Raw genomic sequence first — 23,912 nt, 5'->3', positions numbered from 1 at the left:
AAATTTATTGCTTTGAAAGTGACTTTTCATTTATTTATATCAGACCACAGTATTACATGGCTTATTGTTCCTCCAGTAATTCAGTCACTTGAAGACAGTACACAAAATCTGTTTCTCACATAGTAAGGAAAAACCCTCTCTGTTTGTCATGCCTGGCATATATATTTAATTGGAGCCGACAGTGTGTGGGTAGGTCTAAACTGTAGGAGGACAGAAGTGATAGTGACAAACCCTGTGGGATCAATACTAAGCTGCAAAGTTGCCTATAGGCTTCCACCACCCCCCAGTTCCATCTTCTCTTTACAGCATTCTTCTGGCATTGGTGTGACCTCAGCCATCTGCTCCTCACACCTACCCTGGACAGGGGCAAAGACAGCTCTGAGCCCCTCAAAAACGTGCGAACATGGTATGCTGACCTACCTCTTAGTTCATGACTTCTATGTATGATTAATACATGTGTTCTGATAGAAATCAGAAGAAAGCTACATTGCAAGTTCTCTTTATTTGTGAATACATAAGAAGCAAAAATATGTACATACAGCCTTAACCTATTTACATCTTTATTGTCCAAAGGTCCTGGAGCGTGCTTCTAGGGAAATACAGCTTTCACTCCCATCACCAAGTGTAGAACATATTTATATTATTGCCCACATATTCACATATTTTTAGGACAGCAACAACCAGTTCCCCCATCAACTCATTGCAAGGAAGTAAAGAACCAAACAGCCAACACAGTACCAACCATAATATTCAAGGATGTATGGAAAATGATGACAACATGTAATAGCTATTGTCCTCTAATGAATTGCTTGAACAATTACTCTATCTCAAAAAATATTCTATATGCAATAATGTAAGCCCCAGAGAAAAATGCACTAGTTGTCTATCAGTGCAGTGTATAACAACTGAAATATTTTTAAACATTCTTATAAATGCACTTTGTGCAACACAGCAATAATTTTATTTGATAGCTAACTGTCAAAAGAATTTTTTGTTCTAATTTCCCTTCTATGTACATTCCTATTGAATTGTTGTGAAACTGCCGTGTAATTTCTAAGAGGTTTAAAAGCTTTTTCTAATCTTGTTTAATCTTAACTCCATGTACATTGTAAAGCGGTTACAGATAGATAGAAGAAATTTTAACTGGAATTCATAGAATCATAGAATCATAGAATGGCCTCAGTTGAAAAGGACCGCAATGATCATCTGGTTTCAACCCTCCTGTTATGTGCAGGGTCACCAGCCACCAGATCAGGCTGCCCACATCCTTGAATACATGGCCTTGAATGCCTCCAGGGATGGGGTATCCAAAACCTCTCTGGGCAACCTGTTCCAGTGTGTCACCACCCTCTGTGTGAAAAACTTCCTCCTAATATCTGACCTAAATCTCCCCTGTCTCAGATTAAAAACAGTCCCCCTTGTCCTATTACTACCTCCTGTAGTTACTAGGGATAACCTTGGCAGATATGCAACTGCATTTCACATCAGCCCAAATCTTGGAAACTTGGAAGACAGATGATGATTTTTTTATGCAGCATATCAGAAATTGAACATTGAACTGATACTCGGCACTTCTAAACCGTGCATGTCAGGATCCACTTAAATAAACATTTTTTCTCAGAATATATAATGGGTCCAGTTGAGAGGTGGTAGAAGACACTCAGAAATCCAAGGACACATTTACTAAGGGTAGAATTCAGACTCTACTGTGCTCTAATGAGGACAGTGATATATCAGCATAAGTCAGGGAGCCCAAGCACCTTCTTTCTATCTATCAACTACCAGGGGAGCTTAAAGATAAATAACCAGAATATTACTGGACAAAAGCCTTCACCAACTTTCAGAATATTTAAATTTAGATAAACCACCACAAAGTATCTTTGAATGGTGGTGCTTTGGCTGGAGATTCAGACCCACTGTGCTGTGCTTCAAAGTTAGAAATCAGATTTCACTTTTTGCTTCCCTTATGTTGTTTGCTGCATGAGATCCTGCAAATCATCAGCTTGCCAAAATTACTTATTGGAAGTCCAATTTGAAAGTGTGAAAGAAGAAAAGCACTGAATTCTCTGCATACATGCTACTAAGCATTTAAATTGTTCTGTTTTGCTTTTTTTTTTCTTACTCTCTTTTCCTGTTATAAACTGGCCAGTTCCCACAGTCCAATTAGGAATTCAGGACACTCAGATTCTTAGTTATTAACTATAATTTTGTCTGTTCATTAAGGTACAAGCAACTATATTCTTCCTGCCTGCCTGGAACCTTTTTCATTATCATCACACCTATACTTACATGAAGACATTTTCCAAACAGATGATAGGAGGCCAAGTTCAGATTACAGTTAACTCATTTCTGCTAGATGTGAGGTCACTCTTTCATGTCTTTATTAGGAGATGAACAATGTGGCTCTTTTCATTACTGTTACACATAGTTCATTTCAGCCCTCCATTATTCTTAGACTGTAGACTCTTATCTTACTGTATTCTCTCTTTCATTAGCTGCCAATCATCCTATTTTACATGGAGCCTAATGGTCTCAAGTGCCATTATTAGTGCATCCAGTCATTGAGTTCCTTAGCTATAAGTGAGACACTGAGTGCACTTAGCTGAAACATTTTTCTTTTTTTTCCTAATAAAAAGTCTGAATTGAAACAAAAATGTATTTAATAGTCATGAATATTTTCTATGAAGCACCTTCCATATTTACAGATGCTATCCATGTTAGTAGTCTTGAACTTACTGATGAAAAACTTTGGGTAACTTAACAGAACTCAGTGCTGTACCATTATTCATTTGTTACAAAACAGATCAGAAGATCTGCATTTTTTTCAGTCATGAGATCCCAAGAAAGGGAGGAAATCATTATGCACATGCATGTGCCTCTGAATACAAATAGCAATGGCTTTTAAACTCAGTGACCAGATGTCAATCATCAAAACTGACAGAATGATTGGCTTCCCAAACATGAAATTTCCACAGATTTCATGAAGTAAGGCACCTAGTTAAAGGAGAGAAAGGCACAAACAGAAAAGACGCATCTTGTATTTACTAGTGTTTCTATTGCATTAACTTCTGAACCTTTGCGTAATAGATGAGCTCTAAAATTCACAGATGGGTTCCAACAATCAATGTAGGCACAATTTAGACACTGAAGTGTAAACCAGACCAGTCATCAGGACTTTTGCCTTGATAGGTAAAGTCACCAAAGTGTGCAAGCACTGCTTGTGAACACGCCCAGTTTACCACACCTCACTCTCAGCGGCTACCTCATGCTTTCAAACAAGACTTCTATTGAAGAGGGTTAAAACTGCCAGTCAACCTTAGCAGTTCACTTGAAAAACAGATGGTTACTGTTGTTTTCAAGGAGAGAGGAAGTACTGGCTTTCACACAGAATGGCATTCTCTTCCTATAAATTTTCTTCAACAGCCTTCTGATCAGCGACCTCAAAGATGCAGCTGGGTTTTTCTCTACCCCAGCAAAACCAAAGCTATTACACTTTAAAGATGATGCCAGAAGGGGACAGGAGAAATAAAAGGAAAACACTGTGACTATCATTACTTCTTAGACTGATCTTTTGGGAAAGTGAAAATCCTCCTTTGCATCCATATTTTAAAGTTTATTTCTGTCCTTGTATTACTCAGCCATCAGCTGAAAATGTATCTGTATGGCTTACTGTTTACTGCAATACCTTAAGAGCCGAGAGCTGTTTCAGAGTCCACAGGCAACAGCAAAATGTAAAACTGGGAGTTTTACATTATGGGTAAGCACTCCACTCCTATAATAATCTGTAATAATTTACTCAGGTGAAACACTTCAGCACATTCCTGAAAATAAATTGACTTGGACCTTTATCATGTTTATCAAGCTTGCATTGCCCAGGTTTAGATACCTGAATTCTAGACAGTGGGGATTTTAACTTATTCCCAACCAAAGGTTTTTCTCGTGGATGACCTTTTCCACTTATCTTTCTACTCACAACATGATGATAGACGTCCTCCCCAGGACTTCAGGTTTCAACTTGCAAGGTAAAAATAACGTACACAAGGCTCAACCTTGCAGTGCCCAAGCCATTTTCAGATGCCCAAGAAACGACATACGTTAAAAAAAAAATGAAATCTTGAGTAGGGTATAAATCAGATCTGGTAGTTTAGAAGCCTGTGGTGCCTTCCTAAAAAATGGGCTAAGAGATCACCTGATGACCATATTTAAAGGATCCTCTTCTAAAAAGAATTGGTGTACTTAGCTTTTCATTATATTAATTTCAGAGAATGGACCAAAATTTAGGCTTGCTGAGCCAGACTGACATTCTATTGCAAAGTTGCTGCATGACTTAAGCCTAAAAGGCAGCTTAAAGAAGAAATCCTAATTAACATTGGCTACCTTCTCTTTTAACATAGAATATAAGGCCACGTTAAAAGATTGCACAGACAGCAGAGGATGACTATAGATACACACAGAAACAAGATTTACTTCTTTAGGACCAAAGATTTCTGCCACCAACAGTTACCCTCATATGTTTTCAATGGTACTTTTTAACATCTTTCAGTTCAGCCTGCTACGTATCCATCTGGGAAAGCACGATAGACAGTTTTTTAAGACACTTACACTTGCTCTAGCTGTGAACATAGATCAGCGTTTGAGAATGACTGCAAGCTTTTGAGAACACAAAGTACTGAATACTATGCTTAGAGCAAAGGACTTGTTTTTCATATTATTTTCCCCAGAATTCTCTTTGCAATGGATTTACATAACACTGACTGTATAATAATCCACTTAGAAGCTTTCAGAGAATGTGAGTGAAGGCTGGAATGCTCACAGGAACGATGGTTGGCAGCAGGCTCTCTAGTATGGCAGTCATGCTGGTGTCTGTTCTGTGGGGTCACTGCCAGGTGATTGTTCACATTTTTAAAACACACAGAACTAAACAATGAGACTCACAGAGGTCCATGCAAAAACAGACTTTGCCTTTGCAAAAAGACATTCCAGGAGAGAAACACAAGATGTGTTTTGCATTTGGTTGTTCAAGATGTTCTCCCTAGGAAACAACAACAACAACAACAAAAAAGCAATGAGGAGATTCCTGTTGCAACCCTCTGCTAAGTCATATCTCTGAGCAATCTTGACAGTGTAAAACAAATCAACATGAGGGTAATAAAAGAGCAGCAATCTGTACACTGAAATCCAATATTTTCCAGTTACCTGTGTCAAGTTTTCTACTATGTTCTTCCTCATATCTTTGCAAAGTCTTTTATAATTTTCATACGTGACTTTTTTATACCTTTGCTCCAGTATGCATGTGTAGTGTGCCTGAGCTCATCCATAAGCCTTACCACAACCCCTGTATTCTCTCCCATGCTGAAATCGCTCTTGAAAGGTTTCTTCTTTTATATATAGGAAGGAATTCCTTGTTTTCCCAGTTCAGGAAGTCTTAGGGTTTCTTATGTACTATTTGTATTTGGAAAGTTGGTAGAATATGTCTTGTTTCACCATCTTGTTCTTTCATTTCACTACAGAGCTTCTGTTTCACAATTTCAGCATCTACGCAGTGAACATTCTGGAGTTATGAGACCTGTTTAAGGACATGGAAGAGTCCTTAAGGAGATGGCACAATAAAGTGGACCAAATACAAGTGAAGTTCTGAGTGCTTATTACTCTGCATAGTTTAGAATGAAACAATAAACTGCAGGAAAATAAAATTCATCTACAAGAGATAAAAATGAAGGAAAAGAAGGGGGAAAAAAAAATAAATCAAAGTCTAGAAGACTAATAGACTCCAGAAATAGATGTATCTTGTTTCTCCTGCAACTCATTGCAGCCACAAAGGAGTTAGAGTCTACAAAGAGTGTTTATGTTTATAGACTTTATAAGAACATAATGCATTGGCAATAAACATTGTAATTCACATTCCTGTCAAGGTAAATGCTAGTCACACTAGAAAGAAGGATGAAAGCTGACAAAATGAAGTTTGCAGATATCACAGCAAGTACTATAAATAACAAAGCTTTTCAAGGTTCTCTAAGAGAATATATGAATATACAGTAGTCTTAGTAATTTCTGCTGAAATATTTGCTGACTTTCCACAGTCAGCTTTAAACAGAGTTCGCCTACATAAATTTTAACTTTTTATCAGTTAAAATTAGGTGGAATACAGCTTTTTATCTATTATAAGATTTTTCGACCCTAGTCCTTCATTAAAATAAGAAGGAAAACAAAAAGCAGACCGTTTTCTGTGGAGAACTTTACCTTCCTTTTACTTACTTCATTCTTCTGATGATTGAATGTTTTAATAAGCCATTGAATACACAAAGCCATTCAATTGATTTTTATTTCTCTTACATTAGCGCACATTAACAAAGCCTATTTACGGCACTTCAGGTGAGATTAGAGTCAGACTGACTTGTAACATGTAACAAATGCTGCTCCAGTATGTCAGAAGGTTCTTATGGATAATTAGCATACTCACAAGTGAGTCACTCACAAACAAAAATTGGGAGAAAAATTTCTAAGTTAATGTATTACTCAGTTTAACAAGAATTTAACAGGAGAGGCTTGCTATGTGTGTTGAGGGCACAGTGAACAGAGCAGAGAACATCACTGTTAAACACTGCAAACTAATCACTTATGTTAGTCTGGTAGTGTTTGACAATTTCTTACCTAAAAAATAAAATACAATGAATAGTACTTGGTACTTTTCAATGTATAATTCTATGATTTCCTCCTGTAAATCAATACAGCTCTAATATGCTTCTATTTTTAACAGATAAGTGTCCTCCTAGCTTTTCTGTAAATCCAGTGTGAAACTATATAATTTAGAAACTGTAATGCTGCATAATATGTAACAGTTTGCTGTATAGAAATCATTGAATAATAAACTAGAAATGACTTTATTCAGCTTTCTCTGTGGGGCAGGAGCAAGTAGCACTGAATGCTTTATCCTCGAGAAGTCCAGTGGTGTGGGATACACACCCTCCCTAAACTTCCTACTGCAGCTCAGATTTTTCCCTTACAGTTACAAAGTTCACATAAAATTTGACATTTTCTTTTTGAAGCCCCATGCAAATGCTTATACTATTACATTTACCAGTTAGCATGGACAAACAAAATTCACTCAATAACTTTATTCTGTAGAGCATCCACTTACACTGTTACCTGGGCTTATTTCTGTTGGCTGACATCCTCCTTGGTCCAAAATTGGACCCTGTCCTCATCAGAAACTTCACCACCGTTGGAGGAAAAGAGTTAGTTTGGATGGTATCAGGGTTTTTTACACTGTCACATCACTTAGTGAAGTAATGTGAGTGACTCATTACTCCTGAAGAACTTCCTTCAGAGAAGCCTCTGAGGCTGTCATTTTCCAGCTTGGACTTTGTTAATGATCCATGCTTAAAGGTGCAAACTATTCACATATATAATTGTTTCATTTAGGAATAAGAGCTAGGAAAAAATCTGTCCAGAATCTGTTGTTTGTTTGTTTTACTTTTCTTATGCAAGGATACTTCATATTAAAATACTGTAAGATTAAAATTACAATTGTTTAGAAAATTGCAGATACTTCAAAAAACCCTTGAGTTAGTTCTATGCACTTTGTCACACACACACATATTTTCTATTGTAATTGAAAAGATGGATATACAATTGTTGAATTGAAAACTGACTAATATTTTCTCCCAGAAAATTTTTTAGTATTCAGTTATATTTGAGTGAAGTAAGCAATTTTCTAACTTTTGTGGAAGTCAGGAAGTTAGAAAAATAGACATGAAATTTCCCAGGTAGAAGTTTCCCAGGTAGAAGTATATTGCATGTGAAGAAGTACTTCAGCAAACCAATTACAGTTACATCAGTGCCATTACTGTTAGTCTCAGCAGAATCAATAACTCATTAGCACTTCACTCAGAGGCTTTTTTACTTATACCCCTCACTTTGCACACATGCAGCAGAATGTACTGGACCATTAAATCACAGCAGAGCAGCTGAAAGTTTTTAGAATTATCTACTGTACCTTATGCTTAGTAGAAGAAGACTTATCTTCTCTTGAGATATCTTCCTTACAAGAAAGGAAGAGGAAGAGAAAAAAACTTATGTACTTGGCTGCAAAAACTATGCTCAGCTTTTTTTCCCCTCGTTCTTTTTTTCCTAAGAACTTATTTTTTACTGAGGACTTGATAAAAGTGTGTCTTCTCACTCATAGTTTCTTGGTTTTAATAAAAAGAAACACACTATTTAAAATTGAATGTTTTATTCTAGTGATACACCAGCTGTTCTTATGTGTGTAATAATTGAAAATTACCTAGGCAACCTGCATAACTGCTTAGGCCATTAACATCCTCCAGTAATATTGGTTCTGACAGCTTGCTCTTAATCATTTTCTCCTTCAGTCAAGAGCAGTGCATAGACTTGCATTTGTGTGGGACATCACCTTCTCTAGAGATGGCAGCTCTTTCCCTCACCTTCACCCTGTGTCCAAGAGCCAGCCTAGGCTAGCATGGGTTTGTGAGTTTGTTTTCCTGTTGACCTTGCAGGAAGAGGAGGAAGGTGAGTTCCTCTGAAAGGTGGATGAGAGTGCCCCTGGCTCCACTGTCTCTGGAGGGAACTGGAGGCAGTGAACCTAAATAGAATGAAGATCAATTGTGTGTGCCCCAGTCTCATATGCATATTATGATGAACCCCATCATCCATGTTTCACTCCAATAGCTTGGTAAGTAAGGTAAAATGGTTTTAAAGTTTTCCTTGCCAAAGTAAGCCCTTTACAAAAGTTCATTCATTTGCTGATAGCAAAACCAATAATTTGGTTGTCTAACTTCTAATTACAGATTATTTTTCTGAAGTCTTATAGAATAGTTAGTTCTGTGTGGCTTCATATTCTCTGATGCAATGTAAATTAAAGACTTGATATGCAAAACAAATAATGTTTCTAACCCTGCAAATAATTAGCAGTAAGTAGACATACTTGATTTCATTCCATGTCATTTTTAACTAAAGGCTAAACTCAACACTGGAAACACTTCCACACATCAAGCATGAAGGTGACGAAAGCATACAGCTACCAAACAAGCCAACCTCAGTGGAGTTTAGGATTAAAATGCCCTTATCAATTAGGTAAAAATTTAGCACCAGCTTATTTACTGCCCTGAACTCTATTTTATTCATGAAACTTCTTAGTCTTCTGTATGACATTGACCTACATAGTCTCTCACCAGTTGTTGTTGGTTTTTCTTTTTTGTTGTTTTTGTTTTGTTTTGACACAGATACATCAATTCTCAGCAGGAAAATATTTATGTACACAGATTGCTCCAAAAGTTACACCTTCTATTTATTTCCAGGGAAACTACAACAGATATAAAGAGCACAAAAGCACTATTGGACAGAGCAAATTCTCAGCTACAAAACACTATTTTTCAACACTGTTACCTCAATTAGCCAGACACTGTTGCCAGTGATGAGCAAGAGCCTGCATTCCATGTTCATAAAAATCTGCACCAGTAGAGGTGGCACACCATCACTCTCACCACTGCTGAAACACACCACCCATACTTCACTGTGCTCACATCCACTGCTTTTGTCTCCATAAATATTCAGCCATCAACAATGAATGTCAGTGAGTGCCATTTTTTTCTGCATGGAAGAATTCACTTATTCTCCTTTGCCTCATCTGCATTTCTATGTCTGATGCCAACTGTCACAGCAACAAAATGTAATGGAATATTGGTGGGAAGGCTTAATCTCTACTGCTATGCTACCACCATTGCGTCTGATGCTGAGGACCAACATCATAAAACTGGAGGACATTGATGGTGAAAATAATGAAAGAAATAGTGACCAAGTTGGGAACACATGAAGAGAAGAGCCAAGGGAAAGAGTTGTTATCAGACTTGAGAGTGAAGGTTCACAGCATGTCTGCAGAAGTATTCAAGGTAACAGGGGATATACTTAGGGCTGCCTCAGTAATAGTGAAGTTTGAGGGTCACAGGTATTTTCTATATGGGTATTTTCATGTTCCTACAACATTTGGCAGGAAACTTTACAAAGTCACATGGCAGAAGCAAAAACTGAATAAAATAGCACTTCTGAAGCTCTATTTAAAATAATAATAATAATAATAAAAAAAGCTAGAGGAAGTCCTCAGGAAGTTGCATGTCCTACTGCCTTTAAAACAAATATCAAGGTAGTGAATTTTTATGTTAAATGCACTATTGCTTTATTTCTGCAATTTCTTAGAATAAAATTATTTTTGTGTTGTTTTTCTTGAACTGTTACCAAAATTATGTAAGTTGATGTTTTCAGGCACCATTTCAATCCCAGAGATTAATGAAAGGCTGACAATCTCAGTTGTATTTCATAGAATCATAGAATGGCTTTGCTTCTTGTCTCACTCGCATTTATGGGAGGGAGAGGAGGTTCTTTGGTATATGTACACCCAGTGTAAGAAACAACAGTTCAGATGCTGGTCTGAACAGTTCATTAGAAATCTTAATCAGGAAGATAGGGGAGGATGGACGATTTAGTGTGATGGGGGAGGGAAGGCAGGAGATAGAAAAGACAGAAAGAGGAAAGAATTGCATGAAGCAGGGCTAGTCACCAGGAGGCTCCAGCAGCGGTCCCGTTGCAAGACATTCTGATGGTCTGAGAAAAAAGCATGGGGGGGAGAGCATCAGCAGAGTGGTCAGTTGCTTGGACTTGTTCATCTGTGTCCTGCAGCAAGCTTTGGGTCAGTGGTATAAAAGAATAATCTCTTACACTTGTAAGGGACCATAAAGACCATTCAATTCCAACCCCTCCTCCATAGGTAGAGTTGCCACCCATTAGATCAGGCTGTCCAGGGCCCCATCCAACCTGGCCTTGAACACCTCCATGGATGGGGCATCAACAGTTTCTATGGGCAGCCAGTTTCCATCAAAGCAAGATTCCCATGGATGCTATTTAGCTCCAATTATTGAAAACAAATTAGCAATGTGTTGTGTAATAGAGCTGGCAGATGTGCTTTTACTTATACCCAACATTCTTTGTGCTTTGGCATACAAAGGCCCAAACCCAATAAAATCTCAAATCAGTCAAAATGTTACCCACATGAACACTTAGTAATGAAAAAGGGAGAAAGGAAATAAAGAACTAGAAAAAAGAACACTTTTAACTGAGACCAGCTACTCAGACTGTCAGAATGACAATAGTTCAACTGGTAACAAGGAGCAAAACTGAGACCACTTGAAAATGTTTAAGGGGACGAGAAAAATCTCACACGCAAGCATGATAAGCCTCCAATATTTGTTCAGCTGGCTCATCTCCTGCTCTTCCCTGAGCAGAGTTGTCTCACTTCTGTGCAGCACTGTATCACAGCCTCTCAGTCTGGGTCTCACACCGCTGCACTGGCTCAGCCTGTACTTTCTAAGGCCAGCTAAAAAGTAGAGCACCCTCTACTTCATGGTTCCTCCCAGTAACATAGCTTATCTGGGAACCCTCATGCAGATCACTTCAACCTTGGCATCAGTTGTTCCTGGGCTTCACATCTCCAGAGAAGACATTTGCACAACTGGAAAATGACTGGCATAAAAAAATTCATGTTCAGGAGGAAAGAGATTTCTTTCTGAGGCCCTGAGCCTCTATTTTCAGCTGTATTGAACCTCATTGCCCACATCCTCAGTACACAAGGAGCACCTGAACTGTAGCCCTTGTGAAGGATGCAGTGTTTGTTTTCACTCAAAATGATGCTATGCCTTATGACATTTCCCCTAGAAAAGTTTATAGGAAGAAATTGGGGTTTGATAAAACAATACTTCTAGAGATAAGCACAGCTTCCATGGTTGCATCCCAGCTGACACATCAATGTATTCTGACTACTGGGATGTGGTGAACTTTGTTCACTGTTTACAGTAATGAGGGCACAAGCATGAACTTTTGTTGTCAGCTGTCATAATTAGCAGTAAGTGTTCACTGAAGAAAGCTTCTGGAAATCTGTCAACCAGAAAATTGCAAATCAAGTCTAGAGCATTTATCAGACTTGAAAATAAGCATGTCATGTAAGCATCTGTAAAGCAAGGTTTGGTTTTACTCTGTACAGCCAATGTATGTAGAGTGGAAACAAACAGAAGGATATTTGTGATTAGAAGATGAAGTGCTTGGAAACCTTGAGAACTGAAAGTCAGCAAGACCATTTTGAAAGATAACTACTCAAACAGCTTTAATTCTTTTCTTATTACTACTCTAGCAGTCTTCACCAAACTTCAGTAGGTAAATTTTCCTCACCAAGTGAGCAAACATACATGAGTCTGCATGAAAGCCTAAAGCAAAGAGGCAAATTCATGCCAAAGTAGCTCCATAAAGAAAAATTACTTAAGTAGTAAAATTTCTATTTTCAGTGTGGGTGTAATAGTCACAGAAAACAGCAGCAAGAAGAAGAGTTGTAATCTATCTAACCCGCACTCTGCTAGTTGTGTCTGCTCCCTCCAGCCTTCAAAATAATATAGCAGCTCCTCCAAGGCAAGATCATGTGGTTTCTCAGACTTCATTCTGAACATACTAACAAAACTGAACATTCCCAAAGGCACGCTGAGGATGGGTATCACTCCAAAGGACAAATTAACAAGGTAAATAAATCCCGCCATGTCCAGCTGACCACAAATGAATGGCAAGCAGCTGGAAGGATCTGGGAGAAAAGTGGTGGAAGGTCAAGGAGGACAAGAGCACCATCATCTTTGAGTCCTCTCTTCAGGTATTTATCCACTCTGATGAGATTCCCCTGAAACTCATTTTCTCTGGACTGAACAGACCAAGCTTCCTCAGTTTATCCTGTCTTTATATTTTAGTACTGTGAACGCAACATGCAGAAACTAACACAGAATGCAAATCAAATATACTGTTTTAACATTCACCTTACTTCGCTGTATGGTTACAATTATATAGTTATAAAGTTAATGGATAAACAGAGGTTATGTAATAGAAAGAAGATTAATGATAAAATCTCACGAATATTGATGCTCACTGTAAACTCCACACAGGAACAACCTCCAGAAAGAGATTCTGCCTTAGTGGCAGGTCTTAAGTGAGGTCTGTGAGAGGTGGAGCCAAGCTCCACCCCTTCCAGTAGCACAGCTGAATTACCTTCACCTGTGCTGCCGCAGCTGACTTGTCGCTTGCCTCAGATAGTTAATCAGAGGTTCAGGCTGTGATCAACAGTTTCCCATACACTTGCAAAAGCTGCAAATTTTAAAATTCAACCTGCTTACCTAAGATTTGCCTTTGAGTTAACAAAAAAGCCTGTGCCCTTAGGCCACTGCCAGGTGCCACAAGCAAAAAGATGCTCAGGATGTCAGTTCAGCTCTTTTAGTAACTACTTGTTGCCTGTCATAAGCTGGTGATGAGACTGGCAGGCCACATGCAGTATGCTGTTTTTCCCCAGAAAAGAAGAAAAAAGGCTCTGTTTTTATCTCATGTTTCCTCCAGCTTGCCATAATGTTTTTCCAAAATGAATTCCATATTCAAAATAGTTGTATTAATAAACACGGCAACTTTCTCTGTCTAAAAACTTCTTGCCTACTAAACAGCAAATTCTAATTTCTTTTCTTTGTTTATTAAGTTGATGTCAGATGTGCTGTCAGATTGGATCAACTGAAAATTGATAATTTTCCTTAAATTTCCTATAATTTCCCTTCCCTAACAGGAAAAAATAATAATAAAAAATTCTTCTTTGTAATTAAGTGAGCTTAAAACCAGACTTATAGCACCTATGAACAATATGGTGGAAAAGGGGAGGACAAGGAAGATTAATGTACCAAAACTAATGCACAGGTCTGCACTGAGGTTGGCAAAAGGGTTTGGACCAGGTGATAGTTAGGATACAAGTGGTTTTACTGCATATTCTCATCTGAGAATGGAAATACTTATTCACCCAAAGTGTTACTTAATTTCAGCTTCTCAAAGTCATCCTTACTGAGGTAGATCATAAGAATTAAAGCTTTCTAAGAAGAAGGAAGTGCAAACCAAAGCTTTCCATTGCATTTCCTCTGCTGTTACAGGTCCAGAAGGTGCCACTCCAGCAATACCTGGTCCATCAGCCTTTGAATTGTCTTAATAAAATACTGCTATTCTGTAAAACGGAAGGTCCATAAAGTAACAGCAGAGGGACAAAATATCTTCTGAAAACAACTGTTCAGATGGGTGATATCCTATGAAGAGAAGTCCTGCTTTGGAGCTGCAGGTGCTAATAGTGATTCTTCCCTGTGAGCTCTATGCATGTCTTTTATCCAGCACTACCTCCAGCCCTGTCTCGTGTGCTTTCCTATACTTATTTAAATCAGTCACTTTCCCTTGCTGTCAGCAACTGTTTACCTTTTGGGGATTTTTCTGCTGTTAAGAACATCAGAAAGACAGGGCACTTCTGGAGAGAGTCCGGAGGAGGTCCACAAAGAGGATAAGGGGGCTGGAGCATTTTCTGTGTGAGGAAAGGCTGAGTCTTCTGGGACTATTCATCTGGGAGAAGAATAAGAGGGTATCTTATTAGGCTTATAAACATCTAAAGGGTGGGAGCCAAGTGTATGTGGCCAGGTTTATTCAGTGGTACCCAGTGACAGGAGGAAGGGCAACGGGCACAGGAGGTTCCATCTGAACACATGAAATAACTCATTTATTTTAATGGTGACAGGGCACTGTGAACAGGCTTTCTGTAGTGGAGTCTCCTTTTCTGGATGTATTCAAAACTTATCTGGATGCCTTCCTGTGTGACCTAATATATGGAACAGCAGGATATTAGACTAGGTGATCTGCAGAGGTCCCTTCCAATGCCTACAGTTCAGTGATTCTGCAAAAATGTAGCATTTTCTTCAAACAGGCATTTAAACAAAAAGATCTTCCCACTTCTCCCCATAACTAAATAGACTGCAGTATTTCTTCAATAGAGAGGATATTTCTATTTGTTGTGTATATTTTGTAAAGTACCTTGGGATTCCTGCAAATTAAAAGGCTATAAAAAGATACAGTTTTATGTTTTTATTTCCAAATCTGAGACTACACAAAAATGTCTGCCAAAGAACAACATGATGCTTATCCTGAATGATTTATTTTTCAAGCCATATAAATGATATATATCCCTATATAAAAATCCTTGTATCTTTTTCGACCCTGATTAAGAAATGAACACAAATAACTGCACATTTGTTGTGCAGAGGAAATCCTATCTGACATCTGGCATGTGTGACACCAGTTAATGTTATCTCAATATATAATATTCAAAATCATTGTGCATTCAAAATTTGTTTGCTCCTGGCCAGACATGTTACAGATGGGTAAGCCTGTGAGATGATAGAAAGAGTTCTGTCTTAGTCATCTGATATTATGTTCTAATTGTAGCTCTGATGTCCATGAAGTTACCATTAGGTCACACAGACTATTATTTTACCTTCTGCTTCAAAATCACTTATCAGACTGAAATCAGAAATGTGATTTCTGTCACACACACAACTGTAACGTTCAATACAAAACATGAAAAAAATCTACTTTAAAGAATAAGTGGAATTTAACTGAATTTTATACATCAACAGTGCATTTGAGATGTCTTGCCCATCTACCACCTGACTCTACAGAAGTCTACAGGCTCATGTGTTTTCTAGACATCCAGATCTTCAGTTTGTATATGCTGTGCCCAAGCCAAGCAACTCCTTGCTTAGATCACGCCTTTGCCTGACAGCTGCAGCTTGGAAATGCCTCCCAGGCACCTATTCAAGTTCAACATAAAGTGCAGTTGTAGCTGTCACAGTCTGGTGTTCAAATACATAACACAGTAGTAAGGGCACTAACTTGATGGCAGGCAACTTTATGCTGTGTTGAAACCCAGCTCATGAAGTTCATGCTTGTATCACAGCTGAAAAAGCCCCAACAATGCACTTAAAACATAGAAGAGTTCTCAAAATTTGCTGAAAGTGAAAGTTGTAGAAGGCTTTATAGAGAGAAATCCAAACCTAACCTGCAGTATAATAACAATAATAATAATAAAATAATAACAACAACAACAATAATAAAAAGATATCAATGACCAGAATTGAAGAGTTCTCCTGGGATGAGAACTGATGTTATCTCCTTGATCTCAGAGATATTACATGCATTTTTCTTATCTCCAGCTGAGACAAGCTGGAGATAAGAAGCATCTTCAGGCTGAGGGGGAAATGTTGCCCTGAGAGCACAAAACATCAGGTTACCTGCTACAGGGTGTTAATGGTGGTTTTGAATTTAATTAGGCCATTTTTAAATAAGGGTATTTCTGGCCATACAAAATTGTTCTTCTGGATGAAAGAAAACACAGGAGGGATGTGTATAAGCATCCCTAAAATGCTTCCTGACATTTCCTTGGCTGAGTGACAATGCCTTTGGCAAGTACATTACAATTTCACTGTGTAAAAGTGTTTTCACAAATCAATCAACCAATTGTCCAACAGGCAGAGAATTTCAATGCTGGGTTTCAGATCTTTAGAAACAGAAAATAAATACTTTCAGTAGGATTCTTGTCCATAGTGAGCAGCAATAGCTAAAGATCAACCCAGGTCTATCATCAAACAGTCTTCATGATTGCTTTCTAGTTGCTTTTTGAAAACCTTCTAATACAGTAAAATACTCAAAGAAAGGTCATGGCTTCTTTGGAGAGAGGCTGTTAAGTATTTGCTTTGACAGGAAACAGTCTGGAACAAAATGCATCATCAGTAATAAGCAGCCCCACAAGACATGATGACCTCTTCCAAGAAATTCTTCAGTATTTCTCCGAAGTTTTCAAACTCTCTTTATAAATTCTGCTTCTTTTACGCCACATCACATCTCACAGGGTTCTATATCTCCCCAGTACCACATTCACAGAATCTCACTCTAAGGTGACTAGGCAATCAAGCTGCCATATATGAAGAAAAATCTAAAACTAAATATTTATAACATGCATTAGGAGAAGAAAATTCTATTTTGTCCCATGGAAACTGAACATCTTTTAACTTCCATGATTAATGAAATCTGGTTCTACTTTCAGTTGTCATTTCTAGGCTTGAGCAAAATTAAATCCACGTTTAATTCTGGAGCCTTGTGGAATGTTTCATTTCTGAGAAGAAACAATTGAGAAAGCCAGCTTTTTCTTTGAGGCAACCTTTGTAAAATAGACAGAGGGAAAAAGAAAGATCTTATATATCTACATATAGATATATGCACACTAACACAACCTATTTCTCCTATCTTCTAATTTTTATATTCTCCCTGAACATCTACTCTCAGTCATCATCACCATTTGCTCATAAAAGGTGCCCTTCTCATACTTCCAAGTTTTCACAACATTATATTACTAATGAGTGCAGGTACTTGTCACCACAACTAATCATTTATGAAGAAATGACCTCTACATCTATGAATTACCACAAGTTCTGTACAGTGGCTCAAAATTTTATTTTTTCCCTCAGAAGAGAATATTTGTTATTTTCAGTCATGGATACTTTGAGACAAGAATTTCCATTGATTTTTGAGATGAAGACAAAATATGTGCTTTCTAAAAACAGGATTATTTGGTTTATTACCCTGGTCTCACACATGCAGAGCACTGTTACAGACAAGAAAGAAGAAAACATGTTTTTCATCTTTCATCTCTTCCATTTTCCAAAACGAGACCATTTCACACGTATTACAATATTGACATTAGGGTAAGGAAATGTTTAAAATTTGGGTATAGACAAAAATAGTTCTATTTTAAAATTTTAATTTCTCAGTGTTACTGAAAAGCTACTTCTTAAACTTGTTTCCTTTCCCATCACACCCTGTTTAAGCCTAAAATCCCTAGATCTCCTTCACAGAGAGACATCCATCAAAGTGCCACAGTGTTCTGAGTGTGGATTTGGAACAAAGCTGGACTCCAGCTTCCCTGGTGGTAGCACCTGTTGTGTATCCTATAAACCAGAATTTGTCTTATATCCCTGGTCAGCTTCATATTGGCTTGATGTCAAACTTCCTCCTAGCTTTCAAGTTCAACTACATAAATAATATTTGGACTATATCTTAGCCATTGGTGTTACACATAAAGCATATAATGCGGTACATTAAATTAAAAGTAATTTTTTTCCTGAGTTTTCAACTTTCTGTTTCAAAACCCATATCTCTGTCCTAGCATTGTGGTGACAGACTATTGTTACCTCTCAGTGTCCATTATCATCTCTGCCTAATTGGAACCCTCTGGTTCACTTCCTTAGTAACCTAAAATGAACAAATGGAAACACAAGCTGCAAAAAAATCACATTGCAGTTACCACCAGAACATTTTTGTTATTAGATACTGTTAGAAAAGAAGCACTTTGATTCATCCAGGCAAAAAGAATTATTTATTTGACAGGTTAGGTAAGTTATCACAAGCTTAATAAATTCTGCTGTTTCTACATTTTCTAAAGAAAATACCTCAGTGGGAAAAAAAAAAATCAAGAGAATCACAATGGTTGTACCAATACAGGATTGATAAGAAATTGAAAATTATCTCAGCATAATCATCTGACTCTTCTTTGCAAGGATGACATTCATTTACCTGCACAAAAAGAAACCCTGGCTCAAATTAGTGAGAGTTTTTATCAGTGGCTGTATTTTCTTCTGAAAATATTGATACATAAATATATTGCTCAATCACTCACCATGGAATTTCTCAGTACCTGAATGTTATTTCTCTGTCATCTGCCGGAATAATATGAAAAAAAACAATGGTTAATACATTTCGAACAGCTTGTACAGTTCACAGGCTTCAGTTTGGAGCCCTGCTACAGAGGCAGAATCAGAAGTACTTAGATATGGTACAGGAGGGATGTGGAGCTGTTAGAGTGGTTCTGGAGAAAGGCCACACAGATGATCAGAGGGCTGGAGCACCTCACAGAATCACAGAATCACAGAATTACCCGGGTTGGAAGGGACCTCAAGGATCATGTAGTTCCAACCCCCCTGCCTAGCAGGGCCACCAAACATACACATTTACTAGATCAGGTTGCCCAGGGCCCCGTCCAACCTGGTCTTGAACACCTCCAAGGACGGGGCATCCACAACCTCACTGGGCAGCCTGTTCCAGGACCTAACCACCCTTCTAGTAAAGAACTTACCCCTAACATCCAACCTAAATCTTCCCTCCTTCAACTTAAAAACATTTCCCCTAGTCCTGCTATTATCAGCCCTTTCGAAGAGTTTACTCCCCTCCTGGATGTAAGTTCCCTTCAGGTACTGAAAGGCTGCAATGAGGTCACCCCGCAACCTTCTCTTCTCCAGGCTGAACAAACCCAACTCCCTCAGCCTGTCCTCATAGGGGAGGTGCTCCAGCCCCCTGATCATCTTTGTGGCCCTCCTCTGGACCCTTTCCAAAATTTCCATATCTTTTTTGTACTGAGGGCTCCACACCTGGACACAGTACTCCAGATGGGGCCTCACAAGAGCAGAGTAGAGAGGGACAATCACCTCCCTATCCCTGCTGACCACCCCTCTCCTGATGGAGCCCAGGATCCCATTTGCTTTCTGGGCTGCCAGAGCGCACTGCTGGCTCATGTTAAGTTTCTCATCTATCAGGACCCCTAGGTCTTTTTCAGCTGAGCTGCTCTCAAGGACAACTCCTCCCAGCCTGTACAGGTGCCTGGGGTTCTTCCGGCCCAAGTGCAAAACCTTGCACTTTGCCGTGTTGAACCTCATTAGGTTCACCCGAGCCCAGCTTTCCAGCCTGTCAAGGTCCCTCTGAATGGCATCTGTTCCCTCCACCGTATCAACTGCACCACTCAGCTTGGTGTCATCAGCAAACTTGCTGAGGGTGCACTCCATTCCCTCATCGATGTCATTAATAAAGATGTTAAAGAGCACCGGTCCCAAGACAGACCCTTGAGGGACGCCGCTCGTTACCGGCCTCCACCTGGACATAGAGCCATTGACCACCACCCTCTGTCTGCGGCCTTTCAACCAATTGCTTATCCATCTAGTTGTCCACCCATCAAATCCACCTCCCTCCAATTTGGAGATGAGGATGTGATGGGGGACCATGTCAAAGGCCTTGCTCAGGTCCAGACCTCTCCTATAAAGAAAGGCTGAAGGAATTGGGCTTCTTTAGCTTGGAGAAGTCTCTATGGAGCACTTGAAACCTTTCACTACTTGAAGGGAGCTTACAAGCAGAAAGAGGATTGACGTTTTATGCAGTCTGACAGTGACAGGAGAAGGGGAAATGGCTTTTAACAGAAACAGGAGAAAATTTGGTTTGATGTTAGGGAGAAATTTTTTATTCAGAGGGTGGTGAGATGCTAAAACAGACAGCACAGAGAGGTTCTGTGTGCCCCATCCTTGCAGGTGCTCAAGGCCAGGTTGGGTGGGCCCTGGAAAGCCTGGGCTGGTAGGGGGCAGCCCTGACCACAGTAGGAGGTTAGAACTGGTTTATATTTAAGGTTCCCTCCAACCTAAGCTATTCTCTGATTCTATGGAACAGAATTCTAGCACTGCAGAAATATCACATCTCTGGGAGGAGGTGGTACAGTAAAAATAAGGGGATTTTCATTGCTGGCCATATCTGTATCCATCAAACCTTTCATTAATGTGTCTAATGAGTAAAAAATCATGTCAAAAAGCAACATTAAACCAGCCTTCATACGAGCACTTTGAAATTTATGGTGCAGAATATTTTTTTCTTTCTTACATTTTTCTCCATTTTTTCACAAAAAGAGAATAGAAATAAAAGATTAATTGTAGCTTAATTTTCTTCCTTTCCCCCTTCCTGCCTGCCTTGCTGCCTTCATTCATTCACTCCTTTTTTTATTTTTTCTTGTTTAACTCTCTTCATTATTCAGTGAGATAAATTAGCTTTGCTGCCAATTTTTTCCACTTTTTCCACAGTTAACAATCACCAAAAGTTTGTCATTACTCATCCTTCCATGGTCAAGGTCACTTAACAAGAAAAGAGTATGTCAGACTAAAAGCTGACATGTAGAAGTTTTCTAGATGATTACAACAGCTGCAAGCAGAAAAAAATGTCATTTCAATATTTTAATATGTAGTCTATCAAACATGCTACAACAAGCAATTGTATCATTTCAGTAATGGTCTGTTCACATTCACCATAACTTGGCAGAACTGAATAGGTCTGAAGTTCTAGGGAAAGTTCTGTTCCCTGACAGGTGACTGCTTTTAGAGGATGTTCTCTTTGAACTTGGAAAGCAGTTTGGTATGTTGGACATCCCTTCAGGTGCTGCATCTCTTTCTGTGGTAACAACACTTAATCGACATCTTTGTTTTTCCAAGTGTGTGGTACACAGAGATATGATTTAGTGTAGGATTTTTAGAGTTAGGGTTCTGGTTAGGCTGCGATTGGACTTGATGATCTTCAAGGTCTTTTCCAACCTGGGTAATTCTATGATTCTATGATTCAATAAATTAATGGACCCTGTATTCCCTCGAATTAATAGCCAGAGGGTATCTCTAAAATAATGTGCTACATCATTGTAGAGAAGAGGTATTTAAAGGCACAAATGAAATTAGATATCCAAGGCCTACTAGAAGCATGAGCATTTTTGAAAGCTTTTCGTTGACACTTGAGATGTAGATTGTATGACAAGTTTTTTCACCCAGGACACCTAACAGTCAATTGTCTTAGATTTGTGACAGTGAACAACACAAATCACTTTTTCTCTGAGACTACTGGAAATAATACGATTCTCATCATGTGTTAAGTTTGCTCTTTTGGTCCCATCTGGTATCAGCACCAGAAAAACATGGAAAGGAGCATAATTTATGCAAATCTGAAGATCTCTTCTTTGCCCAGTTTTTTGTTGTAAGACAGTGTGAGTGGCAGCTTCAGTTAGATACTTCGGCAGATGCTAAACCAAAAATGTTCATCATTAATCACCTCAATTTGGAACAATAACTGCGCTGAACAAGGATACTATTTCTCATGTAGAAGATCTTGGAACTGAAAGAATCAGGGGATAGAGAAGGTGATTCCCTAACACTCCCTCTAGACAAGAGTGAGATGACCCCACTAAAAGGTCAAATGTCCTTATACTATACATTTGCAATATCAGATTTTTGGAACCTGTTAAGGAAGAGAGTTGAGGCCAGTTGCAGTGGGAAAGGCTGATTGCCAAGCCATGTTGCCTTTGTCTTGGAGCTCTGGGGCAGCACAGCCCATCCCCGCTACCCTGTCTCTTGTCCAGCACAAGGGCTGGAAATAGGAGACTATATAACAGTGAAGGCAAAACATTCATCCAGAATTACACAGAACGAAAGGCCATTTACAAGGCTTCAGTACAGGTTTCCAAAGTCAGCATACATGTTCCTGTGAGAATAATTGTTTTTGTCAGTTGGTCATTCCAGTCTGAGAACCACTGAATGAAAAATGGGAATTTAATCATCTGGAAGCAGGTCCAGTGAGCAAAATCATAATATTACTCTATTTATTATATCTTTTCCCATCAACTGCATCTACTAAGAAAAAAAAAAGAAAGGAAGAAATTTTGGGCAAATTTCCATCACTGTTCAGTGAACAGCAGCTAATCTTAAAATAAATCCTCCAAGACTCCCTTCTGCTGCATCTGGACTAATTTGACTGTTAATGTTCCATGGAAAGAAATCTTTAGAACACAGATCATATAGCTTTAAAACCCTGCATATCCATAATAGAAAAAATATTAGGATCTCATTATTTCCTCCAACTTTTATGGGGAAGATACTCTTGTTTCTCAAAGCATAATCATAAAAAAATCGACAATTGGAATGCTCTTTTCTTACACATTAAGAACACTGATTCTTCATTACAATGCAGAGCATTGTACATAAAGTGTAGAGCAATAATTCTGTTGTAATACAGATATACACATGCAGCGCAATGGTAAAATATGATTAAAAAGAAACCACATTTTGGAGTGCAAATAATTCATTAAGCCCTAGTTCTTTCACAGTACATTTACTGCTAACTTGACAAATACCTCCAACTGTCAATTTTTACACAAAGCATTCCCTTTTTGCGACTATTTAAAGGTCAGAACTTTATTTATTATTGTGTATGCATGTTGCAGAGAAACACACCAAAAATAAAAAATAAAAATTAAACTTATATTTAAAAAAAAAAAAAAAAAGAAAGAAAGAAAGATGGAGATAGAGTAGGAAGATAGAGCCATAATCGGATTTGTGAGCATCTTTCATTTCCTCAATCAAATCAAGTATTCTGAGGTCAGCTATTCACTTATTATGCATGCACTGTTAGAAAGTGCTAGACTTGCTGAGAAATAATTACCTTCACTATTTTTGTTAACAACGATAATTGCATGAGTGCAGTTAGCTCCCGAGTACTAAACTCCAAAGCCAGAATTTCATGCTTCTGCTTCCCAGGGCAGCAACATGGAAGGGCTTGTAGACATCAGTGACTGCTCAGCACTGATTTAGCAATGCTAGGTGAATGTAGAAGCACTAACTTGTCGACCTGATACTAAAAATATTTTACATACATGACTGAATTGATAGTAAAAGATGATGAAGTTATCCAGAAAATTAAATTTCCACTGTACGGATAGCTACAAGAACAAATTTCATTATTTTTACCTGTGAGCATAAAAGGATTTTTGGTTGGCTGCTCCAGTAAGATGAAATCAGCCCGTGTTTCTCAGAAAAGTTGCTATGCAGTGAAAACACCCACACTAGACATGATTTGCATAAGGAATAATGGTACCAGAAAGATGGTTGGTGGCCGAGATGAAAAACTACAAGTTGAAGTTTAGGTTCAGTTTTGCCACAGATTTACCTTCCACAGGCTGGTAATTAGTGTTGTTGTGCTTTAGTTTCTCCATCTTCATAGGAAAGCAAGTACATATACTGAATTCATAGGACTGTATCAAATTAACTGTATAATATCAAGAAAATGGGAACCATGAAAAGAAACATGGACTGCGTCAAAAGAAACATAGCCAACAGGGTGAGGGA

The 23,912-nt window shown here is 38.5% G+C and overlaps 1 long non-coding RNA gene across 1 annotated transcript; it reads right to left on the bottom strand.

Annotated features, from left to right (window-relative positions):
• Positions 1-18,296: 18,296 nt before the first annotated feature.
• LOC116652958 (uncharacterized) lies at positions 18,297-22,440 on the bottom strand. The gene is made up of 2 exons (XR_004306218.2): positions 20,021-22,440; positions 18,297-18,848 (listed from the first exon to the last, which is right to left on the bottom strand). It is a non-coding gene; the product is annotated as an uncharacterized LOC116652958 (long non-coding RNA).
• Between the last annotated feature and the right edge of the window lie 1,472 nt (positions 22,441-23,912).

The sequence above is a fragment of the Coturnix japonica genome, chromosome 2 (genome assembly GCF_054131305.1).
Source record: "Coturnix japonica strain WE chromosome 2, WE-NBRP24, whole genome shotgun sequence".
Taxonomy (NCBI): domain Eukaryota; kingdom Metazoa; phylum Chordata; class Aves; order Galliformes; family Phasianidae; genus Coturnix; species Coturnix japonica.
This window is presented reverse-complemented; position numbering and strand designations above follow the sequence as displayed.